Raw genomic sequence first — 24,983 nt, 5'->3', positions numbered from 1 at the left:
CTAGCCAGCGTTGTGGATAGCAGGAGTCCACATTCTTTGTAGCTATTACTATGCGTCCTTCTTTTTTCAAATTTAACTGTATGTTGTATCCTTGAAACTTATTTGTATCTAGTGGAGTAAGTGCTTGGGTTTGCTTATTTTCACATTTTATATTTATGTGTAGTATAAGTAAGTATGTAACACACTCATAATTTAATAGCTTGACATTGCTAAAAACATAGTATTGATTTTTTTTTGTATCTACATGACGGACTCATGTAGCGACAGCAAAATATTTTTTAAAAAATTAGAAATTACAGTATTTAATATCTAGAAATTCAGCTATCGAGTTCTAGAGACAAAATCTTAAACATGGCTGCGAATCAGCAACTTATAAATCTGAAGAGGTTGAAAAAATCAGCCAGAAATATCGAAACCTAGGTCAAGGCTAACAAAACCTTTGTTTTGCAACTGGTTGGCTGATTTTTCTAATCTCTTCGAATTTTAGTGTTTTTTTGTTTTTTGTTTTATCGACTCTTAGTGGATAGCATGCTGATGAAGGTGAACCTCTCCTGAACCACTTAATCAATACGGCCGGAATGTCGATCCATTACTGTAAAGCGACAAATGAGATGGACCAAGTGCAGCTAGCGTCTTCTGAGAGTTAGAGCATTACGGGGGAGGGAAAGAACTGCCCATGTAACAATATGGTGTTGGGCGACAGGCTGAAGCTTGCTTTCAGAATCAAACCCTCGCGGTCGTTGTGAAAAGGCGTTTTGTTGCTGCATGAGAAAGAACGCCCTCTGTACCGATGCATTCAGTATTCACACGCTTGAGAAACTGGCTTCACAGAGGACGGAGCTTTCTGTATGTAGGCCCGATCTCGCTCCTTCTGATTACCATATCTTTGGTCCAGCTAAAGATGGCTGTAGAGGCCAGTGATTTACTTCTAAGCGAGACCTGAAAGGGGCAACGCATCGGTAGTTCTCTGCTCAGAAGGTTTCTTTTCTGATATCGTAAAGCATGTGCGGCGCTGGACCTGGTGCGTCAGAAAAAAAATCACCCTATGTAGAAAGACAAGTAAAGATACTACTCATCTTCCATTACGATAAACTAATACTATGATGTATCTTGTCGTTGCACAGGAACGCGACTCTCATGTGTAGACTATGCTTTAATCTTAATATTATGGATATTCTGGACATATGGCTGTTAAATGTAACGCTCTACCACTTGTAAAAGTATGACTGCTGCAGAGAAATTAACCAAGACAGTGGATCAGTAATAGATGAGTCATCAGAATACATCTCCTACAGGCTGTCATTATTGTTATTGCACCAGACGTTAACTGCTGGTAAAAGACGATAACTCTTCAAGGACTGTGGTCTGTGGCAACGGGATTATAACATGTGCATAATGAGGAGTTACAATATTAATGATTCATTTGTCACTGTCATCGGCGATCAGTTGGTGCTTAGGAAGCCTGTTGAACGTCTTTACCCATTTCAACGCAGTCGCACTATGGGCCTGCGGGAAGCTGGATGATGTATTATACACGGATTGCTGAGTTTTTTTGGCACGATGTATCGGTGGTGTGTCGCTGCAGTGATGAGTGAAGTTCTGTCTGTATGGATTAAGTGATAGATGTACACATATATGAGGGTCACTCCAAAAGAAATACACACTATATTTTTAAAATTCTTCTTTTATTCTACATGTTTGAAAGTTTTACAGTGTGTAGATACATCCTTTAGGATCGATACTTTCTTTTCTCCACATAATTTCCATCCCTCTCAACTGCCTTACGCCACCTTGGAACCAGCGCCTGTATACCCGCACGGTAAAATTCTGGACCAATCCGTTGGAGCCACTGTTTGGTAGCGTGCACAAGGGAGTCATCATCTTCAAACCTTGTTCCACGAGGAGAGTTTTTCAGTTTTCCAAAGAGATGACAGTCACATGGAGCCAGGTCAGGACTGTAAGGCGGGTGTTTCAGTGTTGTCCATCTGAGTTTTGTGATCGCTTCCATGGTTTTTTGGCTGACATGTGGCCGTGCATTGTCGTGCAACAGCAAAACATCCTGCTTTTGCCGATTTGGACGAACACGACTCAGTCGAGCTTGAAGTTTCTTCAGTGCCGTCACATATGCATCAGAACTTATGGTGGTTCCATGCATGATGTCCACAAGCAAGAGTCCTTCGGAATCGAAAAACACTGTAGCCATAACTTTTCCAGCAGAAGTTGTGGTTTTCAATTTTTTTTTCTTGGGTGAATTTGCATGATGCCATTCCATCGATTGCCTCTTCGTCTCTGGTGAAAAATGATGGACCCATGTTTTATCACCTGTCACAATTCTCCAAATAAATTCATCTCCACCATTCTCGTACTGTTCCAAAAGTTCGCTGCATACCGGTTTTATTGTTTCTTTGTGAGCCACTGTGAACACCCTGGGAACCCCCCTGGCACAAACCTTTTTTAACGCTACACTTTCAGTATTCTGCAAATACTTCCTTCCTCTATCCCAACGTAGCGTGACAATTCGTTCACTGTGATGCGTCTGTCAGCAGTCACCAATTAGCTAACTCTCTGCACATTGTCTGGAGTATGTGCAGTACGAGGCCTGCCACTGCGAGGACAATCCTCAATATTGCCGTGCCCGCTTTCATCACGTAACCTGCTTGCCCACCGACTAACGGTACTGCGATCAAAGCAGCATCTCCATACACCTTTTTCAACCTCTTGTGGATGTTTCCCACGGTCTCGTTTTCACAGCACAGGAATTCTATGACAGCACGTTGCTTCTGACGAACGTCAAGTGTAGCAGCCATCTTGAAGACATGCTGTGATGGCGCCACTCACGGGAACAAGTTGAACTAAGTTTGAAAACAAGTGGGAAGGATGTATCTACACACTGTAAAACTTTCACACATGCAGAATGAAAACTGTATTATTACAAAAATAGTGTACATTTCTTTTGGAGTGACCCTCGTATGATGGAGACTTCATGGGCTCCCTTTTCCAGTGTACACTCGCCCACGTTACACAGGTCCCCTCCCAGGATTCATAGTGTGGGGAGCCGTCAGCTACAACTCAAGATCACATTTGATTCTTTTGCAGCTTAAACTAAAAAGTGGCCGCTATATTCCACAGGCTGTTATCCACGAGCCCATGGCATTTCTTCGACAGAAAAGTGGTATGAATTTTCAGCAGGACAATGCACATCTACATTCGGCTACTGCAGCACGTCATGCTCTTCGTGATGTACAAAACCTCCCTTACTAGCAAGGTAACCAGATTTCTGGCCAATTGAAAGTGAATGAGATATGATGAAACGGGAACTTCACCGTTCTCCAGAGCCTGCAAGAACCATTCCGAATTGCGGCATAAGGCGCAGAGGAGAGTAAACTGTACGACTGTTTAGGCACTCTTTGTTGTGAAGTGTGTGTTTCATTTGCTATGATTTTTTTGTCATACCCTCCTGCAATGAAGAACTACCTATCACCTCCCTTGCCAGTAAAGTGACCTTGTCCTTGATGGTGTTGCAGTATACAATTTACGAGAGCGTACAGAAAAGTAATGGCTCTGAATTTTTTATTCTGGTGTTAAATGTTATGCATGTTAGTCGGTTCACTTTCCCGCTTCGGTGAAGCAAGTTACAACCCTCTGTCACTAGACTGTGGAGTGTAACATGGTGGTGTGTGATGTCAGCGCGTGAAAAACAGTGTGCTGTAATCGAGTTTCTAGGCGCAGAAGCGTTCGTCCACATATGGGACACTCTCTGCTTCAGCATCACAATGCCGGACCACACACGAGCCCTGTGACATCTGCAACAATCCGACGCCTTGGGTTCACTGTCATCGATCATCGCCCGATTTGACCCCATCACATTTCCATCTGTTTCCAAAACGTAAAGGACTCTTTCGAGCACTCCACTTGATAGTGGTGAATCGATGCAAGCAGGCGTGAGGTTGTGGTTCCCTGAACAAAGTCAAACATTCTACAGAGACGGTAACAGTAAACTTGTACGCCGTTCGGAGCAATGTGTTAGTCGGCAGGATGTTTATGTTGAGAAACAAATATGTAGACACGAAGAATAAGGACGTAGCATGTTACTGAAGTCTTTTTTTATATCTTTGAGAGACATAAAGTGTCCATACCATAAACTCCTCTCCAGACTCTAGTGTGTAATAAAAATTAAAATGTATTCTAACAATAGAATTAATTTGCACCTCCTCCATAAAATTCAGTACATGGAAATCCAGCCGGCCGAAGTGGCCGCGCGGTTCTAGCGCTGCAGTCTGGAACCGCGAGACCGCTACGGTCGCAGGTTCGAATCCTGCCTCGGGCATGGATGTGTGTGATGTCCTTAGGTTAGTTAGGTTTAACTAGTTCTAAGTTCTAGGGGGCTAATGACCTCAGCAGTTGAGTCCCATAGTGCTCAGAGCCATGAAAATCCAGAGCACTTTCTTCTTTAGATATCTGAATAACAAAATATGTCAAATTACATGAAGCCTACAAGCTATATCAAAGAGTAAAGAATTTGATCCCAAATAAGATATCAAACGTAACCAATAATTCTGAGGGGAATGTGAAGCCTACTAGCTTCCGAATTTTTGTTCAAAATGTTCAAATGTGTGTGAAATATTATGAGACTTAACTGCTAAGGTCATCAGTCCCTAAGCTTACACACTACTTAACCTAAATTATCCTAAGGACAAACATACACACACCCATGCCCGAGGGAGGACTCGAACCTCCGCCGGGATCAGCCGCACAGTCCATGACTGCAGCGCCTAAGACCGCTCGGCTAATCCTGCGCCCGAATTTTTGGATCTTTACGTAAGGGAAGAGGGAAATGTCTTACGTATTGGTTGTGTTGGAGTAAATTGTTGCTATTGTGTCGTTCGAGTGCAGCCACTGCAAACATGGTGAGCGAAGCTTAGAAAAGAATTACTGTTTCACGTTACATAACCCGTGATGTCTCTTGTCGTTTAACGAAACAGTTCACAAGAAATCTGTTTAAACAATTTACCTTTTAGACTTCAGTAGTATAACATCCCTCTTATGACTGTCTGTTTCTTGAATATGAACTGCAAGGAAAGAACTACATTTTCACTCTTACAAATCTCGCTTACGTAATATTTTATCTGTTGGCTTCAATGGTTAGCTGGTTTTGATTAGTACATCCAGTCCAGACAAATACATTGTTAATCTTTGTTGATGTATTATGGACAGTGGGACAAAAGGCTGGCATGTATTTCTTGATGCAATAATTTACCATCAGCCGTATGCATTGTAGAAGTTCATTTTATGAGCTTCTTATGTGCTACCAGTTTCGGCATTACATTGATGCCATCTTCTGGCCCCACACGTCATAGAGGTAAAATCGCTGGGGCGGTTTGCAAACCGTGTCGCCTGGCCACCAAGAGCTGTTGCATATCGATTTGATTCACGGATCCAGTTATATGGCTCCTTCCGTGTATAGCGATTCTACGACTATGCCGTGTGGGGCCTGAAGATGGCATCAATGTAATGTCGAAACTGGTAGCATATAAGAAGCTCATAAAATAAACTTCTACAATACATACGGCTGTTGGTAATTTATTGCATCAAGAAATACACTGCTATTTACGTTTGGTTGGAGGTGTCTACTAAATAATTAAGTAACCCCTTTCCCCTTAAATCCGGAATCTGTAAAGAACTGGTCTCTCTTTCAGACATGGTACACATGATATTTTCTCTTATTGATCTATAGTTTCTGTGATTTATGAATCAGTTCCTCTGACAGCGTAACATACTTGGAACTCTGTCCATGTAGTTTTACCATTGTCAACTCACCAGTCGAATGGCGGCTCAGTAGCCCATTCGTAGTGTTTATGCAGTCATTTTCTAGCACTTACATTAAACTGCTGGCCTGCCAAACTGCTTATCTCTTTTTAACTATGTGGGTACTGCTTAGGCCGAGGTAACCTCGGTAACAATGGATCACTCCATACTTCACCTGGGGCCAGACCAGTACTTAGATGGGGTAATTTATTCATAAGATACGCAAAATCACTAACCTAATGAATCCATAAGGTATGCCTTTTTGCACACTACGTGCGACAAAGTCTCCTTACCTCGCTTATAATTTTCTTTACAAAGGCTTTCTTTGAGGATGGAATCTAGAGACCATTATATGTATTATTTTATTTTCCACCAAAAGTTATTTAATTTCTTGTGAATTGACTTCCTTTATCTGACAGGAGACATAGTGACTTAAGTAAATTTGACAAAGTAACTCGTTTTCCAAAGACCGAATCACACCTTTTGCAACAGTTATGCTTGAAAGATGTAACCATACCAATTTACTCCAACACAAACAACAGACTACCTTCATAACCAAATGGCTTGCCTTACTGCTTTCAATGCGGAAGATTTTTCATGACGTAGATAAATCCACTCGTACACTGCGAGGCCAGATGAGGAGCTGGTTGAATAAAGAAGCAAAGCTCATCAGGATTCATCTACTTATCATATCCGCTGGAGGGACTGGCGGCATAATGATCACATACCCCGCGGTCACAGTTCACAACGCATACTGCCCTGTTGGCAACAGTCGGCCAGTTGAAACACGTCCAAGACCGAATCATGAGTGGTGTTTACTTACTTACTGTACCCTACACAACTAGTAAGTTACTTCCCCATACATGAAGGGCCATAAAAGTCTAAACCTACTTGATCTCACATTTCCTTCGGTTTTATTGCGTACATTTGGTATTGTGTTATAAGTGGCAAATCCTTTCCTCTTCACCATAGCTCTCACACCCTGATTATGCTTCATGTAATTCTCTTGTTTGTACAGAAATAGTATTTACTAATATATGATAAACATTTTCTGATCCCAAAATGTAACCATTGTGGATGTACACTGATCAGCCACAACATTATGAGTACCTACCTAACAGCCGATATGTCCACGTTGGGCACGGATAACAGCGTCTACGCTTCGTGGCATGGAAGCGATGAGGCGTTGGTAGCTCGCTGGAGAGCTACCAACGTGGACATGGGTGTGGGCATGGGTGTGTGTGTTTGTCCTTAGGATAATTTAGATTAAGTGACGTGTAAGCTTAGGGACTGATGACCTTAGCAGTTAAGTCCCATAAGATTTCACACATATTTGAACATTTTTGAGAGATGGCACCACATCTGCTCACACAAGTCACCTGATTGCCTCAAATTCCGGGGAGGGGGCAATCAGCTCTGATGCCACGTTGAGTCACATCCCAGATATCTTCGATCGAATGCCGAGTGTGTGTGGTCGAGGGAGGAACTCGCCACTGTGTTCCGCGAACGATCCCATCGCATCCCTACCTCGTGACATGGCGCGTTATCTTACTGAAAAATGCCAATGCCTTCGGGAAACATGATCGTCGTCAAGAGGTGTGCGTGGTCTGCAACCGGTGTGCGATACTCCTTGGCCGTCATGGCGTCTTGCACGAGCTCCACTGGACCCATGGATGCCCGTGTCAATGTTCCACAGAGCATAATGCAGCCGCTATTAGCTTGCCTCCTTCCCACGGTACAAGTGTCAAGGACCTGTTCCCCTAGAAGATGACGGATTCGCGCTCTCCCATCGCATGATAAAGAAGGCATCGGGATTCATCAGACCACGAAACGCTCTGCCACTGCGTCAACGTCCAGTGCCGATGGTCACGTGCCCATTTCAGCCGCAGTGGCCGATGTCGTGGTGTTAACATTGGCACATGCATGGGTCATGACCTGCGGTTACCCGTCGTTAGGAGTGTTCGAAGCACTATGTGTTCAGACACACTTGTGCTCTGGCCACGATTAAAGTCTGATGTTTACTCTGTTGAAGTTCGCCGCCTGCCCTACCTTACCAGTTCTGGCCAGCTCACGACGTCGGGTATCTGTAATAAGGGGTAGCCGTCTAACCCCGCGACGTCAGGATGTGATTTCACGATTGTTTCGCCACATGTTGGAGGCACTCACCTCTATACTCCTCGAACAGCCGGCAAGTCATGCTGTTTCCGAAACGCTGGTGTCGAGTCCCTGGGCCATCACAACCTGACCTCGGCCAACTCGGACAAATCGCGCACCCTTCCCATTCTACACGCGGACGGGACGCTCACTGACACTCCGTACACCCTTCGTGTATCTGGCTGCAGTCGTTCCTCGCCAGGTGGCGTTGCTATCGGCTAGACGGGGCTACACTGATAGTAGGAAGGTGGTCATAATGCTCTGGCTGATCGTTGTATGTAACTAAATTCTGCGCAGCCAACTGCGGAACAAAAATTCGTCAGTATTTCTTAGATCAATTTTCCAGGAGAACATTCCTTAATAAACAATCCAGTGATTCCTTTTCTTAATAGGCATAGTCCTGCCGTCTATTGTTTCGTTAATATTCTCTAAATAACCATCTTTCATTTTTCTTGGATAAAAGGAACAGAAAATTTCTTTCAGTTGTTTTTGTTTCCTCAGAAAAAATAAAACAAATTTTAAACTCCCTTCTACCACCTACATATGGGTCTAAATTGCTCGTCCTGATGAACCATTGAGATCGAGCATGAGATACACTATTCTGTGCTTCCTAAATGTATTCTGCACCGTTGGTAACCTCTTAGAGAGATAAAACCCATAGCATTAACCTGTGGTTAAACCACTTGCTTTTCATCGAAAACGTCAAAGATTTTTGTTTGTTTAAATGACTTCTTTCCTTTCCACTAACAAACACCTGAATTTGTGAGAATCCCAAGCTATGGCCATTTTTACTGTTCTCGCTCTGACCTGTATTTTTCTTCGAGAGATCTAAAAAGTCGCTCAGCTTATAGATTCATACTCCCCATTAAGATACTTCACCTTTTAAATAACCTATCATATACCTAATCTTTTGATTATCACACCGTGAGCTTGGAAGACTAGAATTCCTGTCTCATAGTCATCTTGAAGGAGTGTAAGATGACAGTAGTTTTAACCGAGAACATTGAAATAAGCATTTAGGTTAATGTTCACAGTAACCCTGAAGGAATGGACCCAAGTCGTGGTACAAAACATCTGAGATCATCAGTCCCTTAGAACTTAGAACTACTTAAACCTAACTAACCTAAGGACATCACACACATCCATGCCTAGGCAGGATGCGAACCTGCGACCCTAGCAGTCGCGCGGTTCCGGACTGAAGCGCCTAGAACCGCTCGGCCACCGCGGCCGGCAGAGTGAGCTTTGCAACGTTCGCTCAGAAAGTGGTTGAGCCAGATCTGCCTTCAGTTATTCCCGTCGGTTTGAAACTGATTGCCGCTGAAAAGGGCGTGATACTCGCTGCCGGTCGATCTCGATTACAATATTTTTACGATACTGTACTTACGCCATGTCATTTGACTTTGAGTAGTACACCATTCCTTGTAGACACATTCCGATTTGGTACACCAACAAGTCGTACAAGTTCACGATGTGGTCACTGGCACTTCCAAACACGGTAGTTCATTCTTGTATTCTACGGCGTGTTCAAGTCGTGCCGTCTTACTGCGTTGATTCCTTACGGCCCACTGGCACATAGACACCACTCACAGATGTGACTTACGTCAGCTGTGGTAGGTCACATGACTGCCTGGTGCCAGATTCACACAATTCACAGCACTCCATGGTGATCGGTGTTCCGTTTTATGGGGGGGGGCGACTTATCTTGCGAACCTATCTCCAATGTGTGAAAAAATATGAAATGAATGACATCCTGCACTAATAATACGAAAGTTCTGACTCTTCAATCTTTCCCGGTGGATGTGTTGTAAATATTCTTCACGGGTTTGCCGCCGAATCACGTTGCGCAAATTCCATAACATTTCCCCGGAGCAACTGTACAACATCTTCAGGTGGTTCAACCTTGCTCGTGGCTAGGTACGACTGCCACCAGCAAGTCTGAATCACCTGAAGATGTCAGACAGTTGCTCCGAGGAAATATTGTGGAATTTGCACAACGTGTTCCGGCGGCAAACTCGTGAAGACTATTTACAATACGGAAGTTCTCGGCCAAAACCATGACGCATCGTTTTAACGCCAAAACATTATACAATATTTATATTAGATGATCCTGAATCTTTCGGGGTCCACTTCTCTGTCAAAAAAAGAAAAAGAAACTACCCTTCCGAAAATGAAAAGAGGGTACCAGCGTTTGTTAGGCTGAGACAGTAAGAAAAAAAAAAAAAAAAAAGACTGAGATCATTGAGGCGGTGTAGTGTCTTACTGGAAAATAATCCTACTTTTTTTGGGTTAGGTATTTAATGTCTTAGGGAAGGAGAAATTATTATTGTTATGGACAATAAATGTTTTTCAAGTGATGTACGTTATAAATGTTTAACGGTTGTACACTCTTCAAGACAAGAAAGTTTAATACATTTGCCTATAAAACTGAAAGGAATTCCATCGGTTCTTGTTAGCACACTTTTGCATTACATGTAGGCCGCAGAAAAAATATCTATCCACTTTTGGACTCATTATCTTATGTACTGAAATTAATTGGAGCTTGAGTCTGTAAAAATGTTAAGGTACAAGTGAAAATAATTTGGTCTGTCTAGGCAAGAAAAACAAAACTCGCGGCGTTAAGCGTCTGTACATGCGTGCGCATAAAGTATGAATTGGACACGACAAAAACACAGTTTCAGTACTGCAAAATATCCTCTATAAATCAGTAAGGTTAATAAGGTTCAATATCTTTCAGGTTTACACCAGCATAAACTGAGACTAAATTATTTTGCCTTGAGACCAAGCGTTCTCGATTCTGGTTTTCTACTTACATGAGTTCTATACCTTTTGTAGAAAAATGTTTATGATCTCTATACTCCTGTGGAACGATAACATAACCTTCTGTGCGCTTTAGGTTACGCCGTTTCATAAATAATTACTGAGCACTAAAATTTCCTCGTAATGGTGGACAACAAGGAGACCAGCGATGTTACGTTCGTCTCCGCAGCAGCGTCTGTTAAAAATGCTGAAAACTCAAGAATGTGGCAAATGGGAATTACATTTCTATAACTGAAAACATGCAATCACATTTACCACTAAGTCTGTATTTCAGAATAAATTAAATTTAACAAAATAACACATCCGGGCACAGTAATTTGCTATTACTCGCATCGAGTACATCAAATCAATAACAAACGAACCAAACGAACAGAACAGAGCGCCATAATCTTATCGCACAATTATATATATTAAATGATAGCAGCCAGTAATTACATGTTTGCTTCTACACACATCCTTTTCATAGTCTTTAGCAATTATAAACGAAATGTTTACTAAATATACATAACTGTAGATTTCATCAGTGTTTCTAATATCAAAATAATATTTCATTTTCAACAAAAATCAACATAGTTTGTATATTTTATATTTAGTTGTCAAAAGCATCCTTGGGTACGCTACAGCGGAATCTGTAGATGTTTCAGTCGTTGTTGGATTCTTTTTAGCCGGCCGATGTGGTCGAGCGGTTCTAGGCGCTTCAGTCTGGAACCACGCGACTGCTACGGTCGCTAGTTCGAATCCTGCCTCGGGCATGGATGTGTGTGATGTCCTTAGGTTAGTTAGGTTTAAGTAGTTAGTTCTAAGTTCTAGGGGACTGATGACCTCAGATACTACGTCCCATAGTGCTCAGAGCCATTTGAATTTGATTCTTTTTACTGCATACCTTAAGACACATTACCCGGAACATTCTGAGAACTCCCGCAGAAAATCTTACCCGTTTTGTATAAACACGATGTTGCAACGATCGGGCAAACATGTCACAGAAATTTCTGGTCCTCTATTAGGGACACCGAACATGGATTTCGCGATAGCATAACATCGGTAGATTTTCACATCTCAGGACCACGAGAAGTTAGAGCCTCGAATTTGGCAAAAAAAAAAAAAAAAAAAAAGAAAAAAAAATCAAAGAACATGAAATTTAAAGAAACTCTGGTCAAATGTTTTGTTAATTATTGGTCCCAACAGGAATTGGTGCAGATCATCGTGATCAAGGCCATCCGTTTTAATCAAGAAATGGGACATAAATATTGGGCCAAAGATGCTACAGTATATCAGACAATTACTGAAGATCTAACTTGTCAAGAACTGAAGGAGATAGATGGCATGTTTGTCAAATAAATCAAGGAGATCGAGCATCTATGGAATATTAGGCACTGACAATTTAGTTACAATGCCTGAGAACATGGGATTTGTAAAATGTTCCGTAAAGATTTGGGTGGATGTTGCCGTTTGTAAGTCTTGCCGTTACATTGATGTTTCGCTTCTGTATGAAATACGGGGACTCTCTGTAGCAAAATCTTTACTTGTTTTCCATGCTGTGATCGGTTGCCAATACAACCTCCATTCTGTTGCAAGGGGTGAAGAAAACCACTTTTACAAGGGGAAATGAATACCATTGACAAGGCTAAAAAATTCTACTGATATCAAAGGCTTTCACACATTTAGCGAAGTATAACTCTGATAAAGGAGCTGTACTGATCGTCTGTACAGATTACGCAATGAAAAAAATTTATGCTTTCGATTCTGTTAAATTAAACATTTTTACAAGAACATGTAAAACGAAAAGTGAATATCCTCCTGCAACTCTAAACCTGGATTTGTCTAATTACAATACCTGCAGTCTACTGCTGTGTAAAACAGAATTGCTACAGCATTTGCTGAGGACAGAATATATAGCACAAAAATTGAGCAATGCTCATAAGAAAACTATTAGATCTAAACGCCACAGACTTCGGTTGGTATGACAAAAAAGATGTTACGATTATTCGTGGGTCTTTACTAGACAACTAACAGAAATGACTGACATTGTTTTAGACAAAGAATCAGCATCGACAAAAGGTATAGTTCACATGAGTTATATTGTTAGATTTTTATAAAGAAATGAATGGTTCGGACTAATTATATTTGTTTTCCAGAAGAAGGTACTGAAGATCTTTTTAGTGATCTGGTGAACGAGTTTCATGTCGACGATAATGGTGATGAGCCTGACAGTGACTGAAAATTTTAAATAAACAGTGTATTTCAAAAATTATCCCATTTTCCTATTGTGCAATTTATTTAAAAAATTATTCAGCTTCAGTTGGATGATTTCGAGTAAGCTTGTAAGTAGGCTGTTTAGGTTTTCTTATTGGTAACACCACGTAGCGCTCTGTATGAAAATTCACTGGCTGTGCTGTGTGCAGTCTGTGGCTAGTTTGCATTTGCTAAAGGCTGTTTCACTAATTTCTGAAATGGGACTGCCAGAGTCAAGTACTGCCGTAAATTTTACGTCATTTACTGTAATGTGAATCACAGGATATGCAATGTTGTTATGTTTTACGCCGTGTTCCTGGAGTAAGATGTCCCTAATGTCTTCCATTTTTACGTAATTACTAGCTGCGGCAGCTGCGTCGTCAGTTTCAGAAGTACGTTTTGTGGCTGCCAGCGGTTTGAGTCATTGCCTATTGTCTCTTTGTTGGCGCGCGTCGTTATTGGGATTTGGAGACCTAACTTCTACAAATTCACCTTGTCGAGAGGGTCCCGCCCTGTTTGAATCCCGCCAGTTCTGATACAATTCAGGTCTGTCGTTACGATCATATCGTCTGTCGTCATGTCGGTAGATTCCATAGTTTCTTTCTTGTCGGTCACGTGGTGGAGAATTTCTCCCTGAATCGCAATTGCGCGCTGGACCATTACGTCTAAAGTTATTCTGTCTCCCTTCATAATAATTATTTTGGTTCCCATATTGTCTGTTTCTCTGATTGTCTCTGTGATAGTCACTATCGTGGAGAGGTGATCTTTCCCTGTAATTATTACTGCTCTGCCAACGGTTGTCATACGGGTGGTGTCTGTTTTGGTCACGATTCGTGCTGTGAGAACAGCCTTGTCGTGTCCAGTTATTATTTCTTTCATCGCGGAATTGTGACGGATGTGACCTGTAATTGTTGTGTTCCTGTTTCCGCGTTCCGCGATTGTCAGTGTCGATTTCCAATTCTTGTAACAGTCCCTGAAAAGCTTCAGTGTCATATTTGCAACGTCCTGCCAAAATAATATGTCGAAATGATCAGGTAGTTTGATTAAGCAAATGCGGATGAGTTCTGAGGGGCTGTATGGGTTTGACAGTACAGATTCTTGTGCAACATGTCTTCAAAATATTTCACAAGACTGGAAAATTCAGATTGTTCGAAATGTTTCATCATTATGATGCTATGTTTTACTCGGTCTTGTGTAGCTTGAGACCAATATGCTGAGAGGAAGGCATGATAAAATTCTCCTTCACTGTGGCAATCGTGAATGACCGATCGCATTCTTACAGCTGGTTCATTCTCTAAATAGCCACATATAAATTCTAATCAGTGCTCTAATGACCAGTTGGGAGGAAAACAATGAGAGAATTGATGGAGCCACGCTTGTGGATGAATGTCGTTGCCAGAATTCTTAAATGTTTTGAATTTACGTGTAGTAAATCATCGTGTCGGCGAGTAGCATATCGGTCATTGTTACGTCGTGTCGGCGGTTCCATCTCAATATTCGGTGTACCTTGCCAATTTCTTTCATAATTTCCGAAATGCCCTGTGTTATTATTTTGTGGCTTTTTCGTATTTCTAAGTTCCTCTTCCCGTGTTGGAGCGCGAGTGTCCTCTGAAATATGTAATTCTTGTATTACTTGTGCCAACTGATCTTGTACTTCCCGGATTTCTCTTTGGTGTTGCGTATTAATTTGATTCTGATTTTGTTTTAATTTCTTAATTTGTTCATACTCTTCTGCGTCAGTGATGGCTACAGGTCTTGTGTCATTCAGGTCATCATCTACCTTTGCAGATAAGTTAGTGAACTGATCCGAAAGTTCGGCTACTATCTCCGATAGTCTGCTTATTTCCTCAGTGTGTTTTGCTGAACCAAATTTCAGAGTGTCGATTTGTGTGGAAATCGTATCTACTGTGTCCTTTAAGTTTTCCTGAGTTTTTGCAAGTTGCGTAACCGAATCGGTAGATGCAACTGAGTCAATTTTATCTTGCAAGGTCTCATGATTTTCATGAACAATAGTTTGCAGTTCTTTTATGGCTAATTCGTGATTCTGTAATGTATTTTCATGCCGCGAAAAAATAGGTCGGAAATGATCACAAATTTGTGTTTTTACGTCATTACAAACTTTTTGACATTTCAATTCGATTTTATGTAACTCAGTAGCTAAATCTTCACGTGTTTGTTCAAGCGTATGTTCCACTGAGTCTAACTTTTGAAGCTATTGTTCCATTGTGTCTAACTTTTGAAGCTTTTGCTGTGTTTGTCTCTGATTTTGTTCCGTTGTGTCTAACTGTTGCTGTGTTTGTCTCTGATTTTGTTTCATTTGCTGCATTAATTGCAATAATAATGTAATAGTGTCTGGAATCTGTTCCTCTATGCTTTTCGGAAGTGCATTTGCACCGGCAACATTCACATTTTGACAAGCAGAAAATGTATCTTGACTTATTTGAGAAAACGTTGAGGACGCAAAACCTGAATCTACAGTATTTGCAAGATTGTGTCCTGTCATTTCCGATTCCTGCGGTGAGCTGTTGCCGACCGATCGATCGATAATGCATCCCTGTTCACTATTTGTTTCACTGTCTACGCCATTATTTGCAGCCCGCTCCATTTCCCTATGCACAATTACCAAATTACTGCTTTGAACATTAGTTAATTCATTACTCGGCGGCGCTAACTCACTGCTTTCGTCTTCACTGTCATTTCTCAGTTTACTTTGGAACCTAGTATTACGTTTTTCACACGCCATTATTGTCACAATATTTCACACGATAACACAGAAAAGCACAATTTGAAGAGCAAAAATAAGAGAACACATTAACATAGCACTGAAAATAATATCTCGTTAATTGCAAGAGCAGCTGCGAAATACTTGGTGCAAATCTACATGCATGCCACAACTGTTTTACCGTACAACAATGGAAGACTGCAACTACAAAGGAGATTCTCTCTACAATTACGCGCTAGCAATAAACAAAAGCTACACTAATTACACAAACTACAAGAAAAAATCAGAAGATTCCAGTGAGGTATCCTCGGCTAAGGGTCGACATATGAAACGTCCCCTTAGAAAAATTGTACATGCCTGTGTTTAAACTGACACACAATATTTTTAGCGCAACGCAATCTGACTTTCAAAAATCCCTACAAAAGAATGGCCCTGACTAACATTAACCTATAACTTTCACAAATCACTTACCTCACCAAAAATCTTCAAATACAGCGAGCGCCACTACTGCCAGTTAAATAAAAGATTCAAACTACTGAAGGCACTAACTACTGATAGGTATAGTTAGTAAATGAAAGATTTTAATAGAGAACAAACAATGTATTTACCTTACTAGTGTTCAAAAGTCATAATATACACTCCTGGAAATTGAAATAAGAACACCGTGAATTCATTGTCCCAGGAAGGGGAAACTTTATTGACACATTCCTGGGGTCAGATACATCACATGATCACACTGACAGAACCACAGGCACATAGACACAGGCAACAGAGCATGCACAATGTCGGCACTAGTACAGTGTATATCCACCTTTTGCAGCAATGCAGGCTGCTATTCTCCCATGGAGACGATCGTAGAGATGCTGGATGTAGTCCTGTGGAACGGCTTGCCATGCCATTTCCACCTGGCGCCTCAGTTGGACCAGCGTTCGTGCTGGACGTGCAGACCACGTGAGACGACGCTTCATCCAGTCCCAAACATGCTCAATGGGGGACAGATCCGGAGATCTTGCTGGCCAGGGTAGTTGACTTACACCTTCTAGAGCACGTTGGGTGGCACGGGATACATGCGGACGTGCATTGTCCTGTTGGAACAGCAAGTTCCCTTGCCGGTCTAGGAATGGTAGAACGATGGGTTCGATGACGGTTTGGATGTACCGTGCACTATTCAGTGTCCCCTCGACGATCACCAGTTGTGTACGGCCAGTGTAGGAGATCGCTCCCCACACCATGATGCCGGGTATTGGCCCTGTGTGCCTCGGTCGTATGCAGTCCTGATTGTGGTGCTCACCTGCACGGCGCCAAACACGCATACGACCATCATTGGCACCAAGGCAGAAGCGACTCTCATCGCTGAAGACGACACGTCTCCATTCGTCCCTCCATTCACGCCTGTCGCGACACAACTGGAGGCGGGCTGCACGATGTTGGGGCGTGAGCGGAAGACGGCCTAACGGTGTGCGGGACCGTAGCCCAGCTTCATGGAGACGGTTGCGAATGGTCCTCGCCGATACCCCAGGAGCAACAGTGTCCCTAATTTGCTGGGAAGTGGCGGTGCGGTCCCCTACGGCACTGCGTAGGATCCTACGGTCTTGGCGTGCATCCGTGCGTCGCTGCGGTCCGGTCCCAGGTCGACGGGCACGTGCACCTTCCGCCGACCACTGGCGACAACATCGATGTACTGTGGAGACCTCACGCCCCACGTGTTGAGCAATTCGGCGGTACGTCCACCCGGCCTCCCGCATGCCCACTATACGCCCTCGCTCAAAGTCCGTCAACTGCACATACGGTTCACGTCCACGCTGTCGCGGCATGCTACCAGTGTTAAAGACTGCGATGGAGCTCCGTATGCCACGGCAAACTGGCTGACACTGACGGCGGCGGTGCACAAATGCTGCGCAGCTAGCGCCATTCGACGGCCAACACCGCGGTTCCTGGTGTGTCCGCTGTGCCGTGCGTGTGATCATTGCTTGTACAGCCCTCTCGCAGTGTCCGGAGCAAGTATGGTGGGTCTGACACACCGGTGTCAATGTGTTCTTTTTTCCATTTCCAGGAGTGTATATAGCAGTTCTCGACATCCAGTCTTACAAATTTCAAAACTCCGCCATTGCACTCCCCACATCCACCACTGCTGGCGACTCACCTCCAACTGCTCAACGCTACGCGCTGTTCACATCCATCTGCCCAACACTACAATGGCAGACAACAATGCAAACAAGCCACAGACTGCACACAGCACAGCCAGTGATTTTTCATACAGAGCGCTACGTGGCCTTACCAATAAGAAAACCTAAACAGCCTACTTACAAGCTCTTTATTAATCATCTCAGAATTTGAGGGTGCCAGCTTATTCATTAGTATGCATCTCAGACTTCCATACTCCTCAATACAGTTTTTAATGGTTTTTGAGTATTTAATAGTTGTCTGATTTCACCAAATTTTTCTGATATCAATGTTTTCTGCACCTCAACAACTTATTTTATCATGTCCAATACCTTTCTGATGTAATGCATTGTTACCAGCCAGTAAAACTTTTTTATTAAAGTTTTAAAAATAGTCTCAAAATGGAAATTGCCCAGGTTTTCTTCCGAAAAGTGATTGTTTTACTTGTTAATTGACCCAAATTACTAGTAAAGCAGTTTTTCGGACTTTTATTGTGATTTTCATTTTTTGTTTCTTTTTTTTCAAGTGGTCACTGTGTTTGTGTTACGCCAAAGACGTCTGAAAAACATGTTTTCGGTATCTTAGATCCTTTATTCAACAGCATTCCGAAAACCAGACATGTTGATACGAAACACTTGTGTAAAATTTGTTCACATTTTTGAAAATATCGTCAAATCTGTGAAATTAGTGTATTTTGGTTTAGAGTAATCGAGTCTCTCGATTTGATTCGGTTTTGGGCACATTGTTGTAAGTTAAAAATTTTGGTCGTGGCCCCACGAAGCATAACTAGTCACATAATAAAAAAAACCTGTTTTAACTTACACAACAAACCTCAGTCAAAAAATAGGAAAAACGGAAAATGAAACTGTATAGATTATTTCAGAGGTTAGTGATTTCGGTGGGGTGTTACAAGAACTTATCATTCACTCTTAGGGTGGTTCCCAAACGAAAATGTGCCATCATAATTGCCTAAACGATGAGCTGCAACTCTTTGACTATCACATCATCACGAATTGTGCTAATATCGACGATGAATAAATTATACACGTGTCGGAAGAGAGTTTCATCATTCAGTGTGACTCACAGGGCTTCCTTTGGATTCCCTGTTTCGTGTGAAGGCCACAAAGGCCTCATTCTGCCACTGAGATCTCTTGTAGGGGTAATCCTTTACACAGCGTGAAAGCTGCCGTGCCGTACTCCAAGTAAGGACTGATAAGGGATGTATGACGGCGCGGTGCTGCCTTTCTGACAGGTATATCGATCATCCAAGCTGAACAAAAACGAAAAAAACTAACAAGTCTCTCAGCTGCCAAGTATCGCTGGCGAAAGGTAGCGTTAGGGGGTCTTGTTAAGTAAAGAAAAGAAAAGAAAACGGGGAGACGAAGATGAATTACTTGTTAACATGCCATTTACGTTAGACAGATGGAAGAAGCGGTATTGATTTTAGATGTCGAAATAATTGAGTAATATTTTGTCCGTAGTTAACGTTGAAAAAGCGTCATATATAGATTTCAGATGATGGTTTTGTTCGCAGACGAAGCTACGGAAGACATTTTTAACATGACAGGGTTAGCAGGTACCAGAATGCCACTTGAATGCAATTAAATGCTTTTCGTGGAGTAAACGTTTAATTCATGCACTTAAAACGATCTAACAACACCCATTAGTGACTGAAAAAAACTGCAGCCTCGATATTCAGAAGCAGTGTATTGTAAAGGATTACTTCCACTGATGATCAGTTATGTTGGTGTTTTCATATTAGTTAAGCTTGTGCTTTGTTTCAACAATGAACGCCTTGTCAGGAAGGACAAACAACTGACCTTTGCGTTGGAAAGTAACTACTCAATAAAAAAATAACCTCTCATTTTCCAATGATCTGAAAGATATACACAATACTAACTAAGGCCAAATGATCCCTCTAGATTTAACAAATATTTATAATAACATCACTGGTCATGATGCTATACATGCTGTTAAACAGAGCCTAATAATGTACAAGAAGCTCTCCCTTACAGAAACTACAGATTTCAGTATCCTCTTGGAACTGATATTGAAATGTAATTATTTCTCTTTCAATCTTTCAATTAATAATGTACTATCAAATAAATGGGTCACCTATTGGTGCCAGAACATCAGGAACTAGAACCTTCAGCACAGACTTAAAAGAAAGATAACTTGCGTTCAGAAAATTCAGTTCTACAGAAGATAAATAGATGATACATTTCTAGTTAAAAGCAGTGAGAAGAACGTCTAGATCGCGATGGTACTTCATTAGAATGAATGGTTTCGGCCTAGGTTTAGGCCATCTGCACACAGCGCCATCAGCTGAAGTTGAGATGAGTAACAGTCAGTTGCCCTCAGTCGCAGTTTCAGCAGCTCAGGTCGATTGACTGTGTTGCGCATCGTCAACTTCAGCTGATGGTGCTGTCTGAAGATTGCCTAAACCTAGGCCGAAACCGGTCTTGTAATAAAGCACCATTGCGATTTAGAATGTTTTCTCACTGATTTCATATAAGTTACAAGACCGCTGCTCCCAGAAAATGATGTCAAAAATTTTGAACATTTCTAGTTACTGAAGGGGATAACTAGGATGATGTTGAAGATGTCCTCCAAACTTCCAACAGAATGCGCAACAACATTAAACACACCTGCGAGGAGGAAATAAATAATAGCATTAATTTCCTTGATCTAACCGTCTGCAAGCAAGATGACAAATTTGTCTTCCAAATGTGCAAGTAGGAAACCACCACCGCTACATGCACGAACTATCAGTATATAACTCATGATTCAAAGAGGTCCAGAAACCGCACTGAGTGATGAGAACTTCCGGAATGCAATGCGAATCGTAAATCAAAGAGCTCAGCTAAGGGGTGTAAATTCATAGTAACGGACAAAAAAAGAAAATGAACAAAGTAACCCTCAAGAATCCGGAAAATGCACTAGTAAGTAGCATCCTCTCCCTTGGTGATTCCTCCTAAAAGTTGCCGATATATTTCAACCTAAAAAGCGGCCAAGATAGATTTCCATCCTCTGGCACATATAAAGTCATCTGTAGTGAATGACCAGCTCAGTATAAGGGTAAAAAACGCCATAACTTCCACACCATGTTCAAAGAACTCGTCAACAGTTTCCGATGCAACACACTACGATGATATGCAGTAGCCTCACATACAAATGATACAGACAGAGCACAAAGCTACGTTAAATACTAATAATAATACTAATAATGTCGTGTGACGAGGGTCTCCTGTCGGGTAGACCGCTCGCCTGGTGCAAGTCTTTCGACATGACGCCACTTCGGCGACTTGCGCGTCAATACGTTAAATACTAAACACATTAAACGAAGGACACAAGACGTCTCTGTATGAAGAACTGTAAATCTATATCCACAGAAAGAAACACGGAAAAAAAATCTACTCACTGACAGTAATGAAACAGGCTCAACCAAATTTTTCAATAGTTATAATAAAGTACTTAAAACATTTTCAGCGTTTAATTTCCCCTCTTCCTTTCATTTCCCAGTTAAGTTCAATCTGCAACAATGATGTATGATCTGCAGTAAACTGTTTTATGTACAAGCTCTTAAATATAATAACTGAATTGTGCACATGTTCATATTCTGTTGCAGCACATCACATTTTTTCAAATACAAGGAAAATATTTATTTACTCGTATACATAACCATCTAATATAATAACTGAATTGTACACATGCACATGTTCTGTTGTGGCCCATTCATATTTTTTAAATAAAAGTAAAACATATTTTTACATGTAATAATTTAATACAATAACTGAATTGTTAGGTACAGTAACCAATGGTCAAGGTCCAACAATTGCATCTTTCAATTATCTTTGTACTTAATGAAGGCAGGAATATCTCTGAAGTATAACATTATGTACAGCGGAGAGCACGTGCAGCTAGTAACAGTATGAAGCATTTTTTCGACTCTACTTCCCTCGTAAATATAAATTTACCTTCACAAATGCATGTTTTTTAACTTTAACAAAGATTTTCTACAAACACAATTTTATCACCAGGAAAAGATGTAATATAACCTGTTTTACACTATGTCTGGCCGGCCGCTGTGGCCGAGCAGCTCTAGGCGCTTCAGTCTGGAACCGCACGACCGCTACGGTCGCAGGTTCGAATCCTGCCTCGCGTATGGATGTGTGTGATGTCCTTAGGTTGGTTAGGTTTAAGTAGTTCCAAGTTCTAGGGGACTAAGGACCTCAGATGTTAAGCCCCATAGCGCTCAGAGCCATTTGAGCCTTTGTCTGCTGCAGTGGAAAGGCGTCTGTGCTTTTCACTAACACTAGCTACGCAATTAAACAATTTCCACCTGAAGATGACGATGAGAACTATCGAAACGCGTAGTGGGAAAATACATAAGTGACTGATGCAGAAAGCTTTTATTTGTATTTGTCAACAGTCACAGTCTACATGATGCCTCGCTTATGGTCGAAATATTCGTCCACGAGTGACACTCCATTTTATCCATGCAAAAGATATATACTCTACATACACTGTAATGCAGACCCTTGTTTCTTAATTACCATGGTATGGAAAAACTGGCCTAGGGCTGAAGGCACTTGATGCAGGTGTGGCTGTTACAGAATAAGCACATTTCACCGTACCATCTACCTTTGTTCCTGCTTGAGTAGTTTAACTTCACTAGTATCTGGAAGTAATACCGTTTATTAACAAGTGATTACGGCCAGGTTTATACTTTTTAAAAATCTTCTTCGTTACTGCCAACAAGAACAAATGAACATTAAATTACTGATTGTAAAGTAGCCAAACGGCCACTTATTTACTTTGTGTGTGGTAGTAAACAACTTTAGTAAATTGTGATTTGTTGCGTACCGAAAACGCCATCCAATTTAATAAAATGATAGTGTACGGTGTGCTCTAAGAATTCACCCAGATACTTTGTGAAACGACTTGCTACACACAGAGCATTTTCTTTTCTAACGATCACGCAAATTTTTACTCTTTCAGGGTGCAGCCAACTGCAGGTGGTTGCTCACGTCGGTACCAGTGATGTGTATCACTTTGGATTAGAAGAGATTCTCTCTAGTTTCGAGCGACTTATAGATGTGGTAAAGGCTGCCAGTCTTGCTTGCAAGATGAAAGCAGAGCTGACCATTTGCAGCATAGTCGACAGGTCCGATTGCGGACCTCTGGTACAGAGCCGAGTGGAGGGTCTGAATCAGAGGCTCAGACGGTTCTACGACCGTGTAGGCTGCAGATTCCTCGACTTGCACCAAAGGGTGGTTGGGTTTCGGGTTCCGCTGAATAGGTCAGGTGCCCACTATACGCAGGAGCCGGCTACACGGGTAGCAGGGGCTGTGTGGCGTGGACTGGGCGGTTTTTTAGGTTAGAGGGTCTCGTAAAAACACAAGAAGGGCTTCAGTCACAAAGGGTGCAGGCTGAACACAGGAAGAAAATTCATAGAGGAACCATCGGTATAACAGTTGATAACTGCCGTAGCTGTGTTGGGGAAGTACCAGAGCTCCAAGCGCTAATAGAAAGCACTGATGTTCAAATCGTTATAGACACTGAAAGCTGGCTAAATCCAGATATAAACTGAGCCGAAATTTTTGCGTAGAACGTGACGGTGTTCCGAAAAGATAGGCTAAACACGGTTGGCGGTGGCGAGTTTGTTGCTGTCAGAAGTAGTTTAACTTGTCGCGAAATTGAAGTAGATACTTCCTGTGAGTTAGTATCGGCAGAGCTCACTGCTGGCAACCGGAATAAAATAATATTTGTATCCTTATACCAACCTCCCAATTCAGATGATACAGTTGCTGAAAGGTTCAAAGAAAATTTGCGTTTGATTTCAAACACGTACCCGACTCATACAATAATAGTTGGTGGTGACTTCAATTTACCCTCGATATGTTGGCGAAAATACATGTTTAATTCCGGAGGTACGCATAAAATACCATTGTGCTAAACGCATTTTCTGAAAATTATTTCGAGCAATTAATTCATGGCCGGCCGAAGTGGCCGAGCGGTTAAAGGCGCTACAGTCTGGAACCGCACGACCGCTACGGTCGCAGGTTCGAATCCTGCCTCGGGCATGGATGTGTGTGGTGTCCTTAGGTTAGTTAGGCTTAAGTAGTTCTAAGTTCTAGGGGACTTATGACCACAGCAGTTGAGTCCCATAGTGCTCAGAGCCATTTGAACCAATTAATTCATGAGCCCACGCGAATAGTAAACGGTTGTAAAAACACACTTGACCTCTTAGCAACAAATAGTCCTGAGTTAATAACGAGCATGAAAACCGATACAGGGATTAGTGAACACAGAGTTGTCGTAGTGAGACTGAATATTGTAATCACCAAATCCTAGAAAAATAAGCGAAAAATATACCTATTCAAAAAAGGAGATAAAAATTCACTTGACGCCTTCCTGAGAGACAATCTCTACTCTTACCAAATTTATAGATCAGATGTGGCTTAAATTCAAAGAAATAGTATCGGCAGCAATTGAGAGATTTATACCAAATAAATTAACAAACGACGGAGCTGATCCTCCTTGGTACACAAAACGGGTTACAAAACTGTTGCAGAAACAACGAAACAAACATGCCAAATTTAAACAGACGCAAAATCCCCAAGATTGTCGATCCATTACAGCAGCTCGATATTTAGGGCGGAGTTCAATGCGAGACACCTATAACAGTTTCCACAACGAAACTTTGTCTCGAAACCTGGCAGAAAATCCAAAGAGATTCTGGTCGTATGTGAAGTATGTTAGCGGCAAGAAACAATCAATGCCTTCTCTGCGCAATAGCAATGGAGATACTATCTAAGACAGTGTTGCCAAAGCAGAGCTACTAAACACAGACTTCCGAAATGCTTTCACAAAAAAAGACGAAGTAAATATTCCAGAATCGTGAACAGCTGCCAACTTGATTGACGTAGAAGTAAATATCCTCGGAGTAGTGAAGCAATTCAAATCACTTAATAAAACAAGTCTTCTGATCCAGACTGTATACCAGTTAGGTTCCTTTCGGAGTATGCTGATGCATTAGCTCCATATTTAACAAGCATATACAACCTTTCGCTCGACGAAAGATCCG

Source organism: Schistocerca americana, chromosome 5 (genome assembly GCF_021461395.2).
Source record: "Schistocerca americana isolate TAMUIC-IGC-003095 chromosome 5, iqSchAmer2.1, whole genome shotgun sequence".
NCBI lineage: Eukaryota > Metazoa > Arthropoda > Insecta > Orthoptera > Acrididae > Schistocerca > Schistocerca americana.
This window is presented reverse-complemented; position numbering follows the sequence as displayed.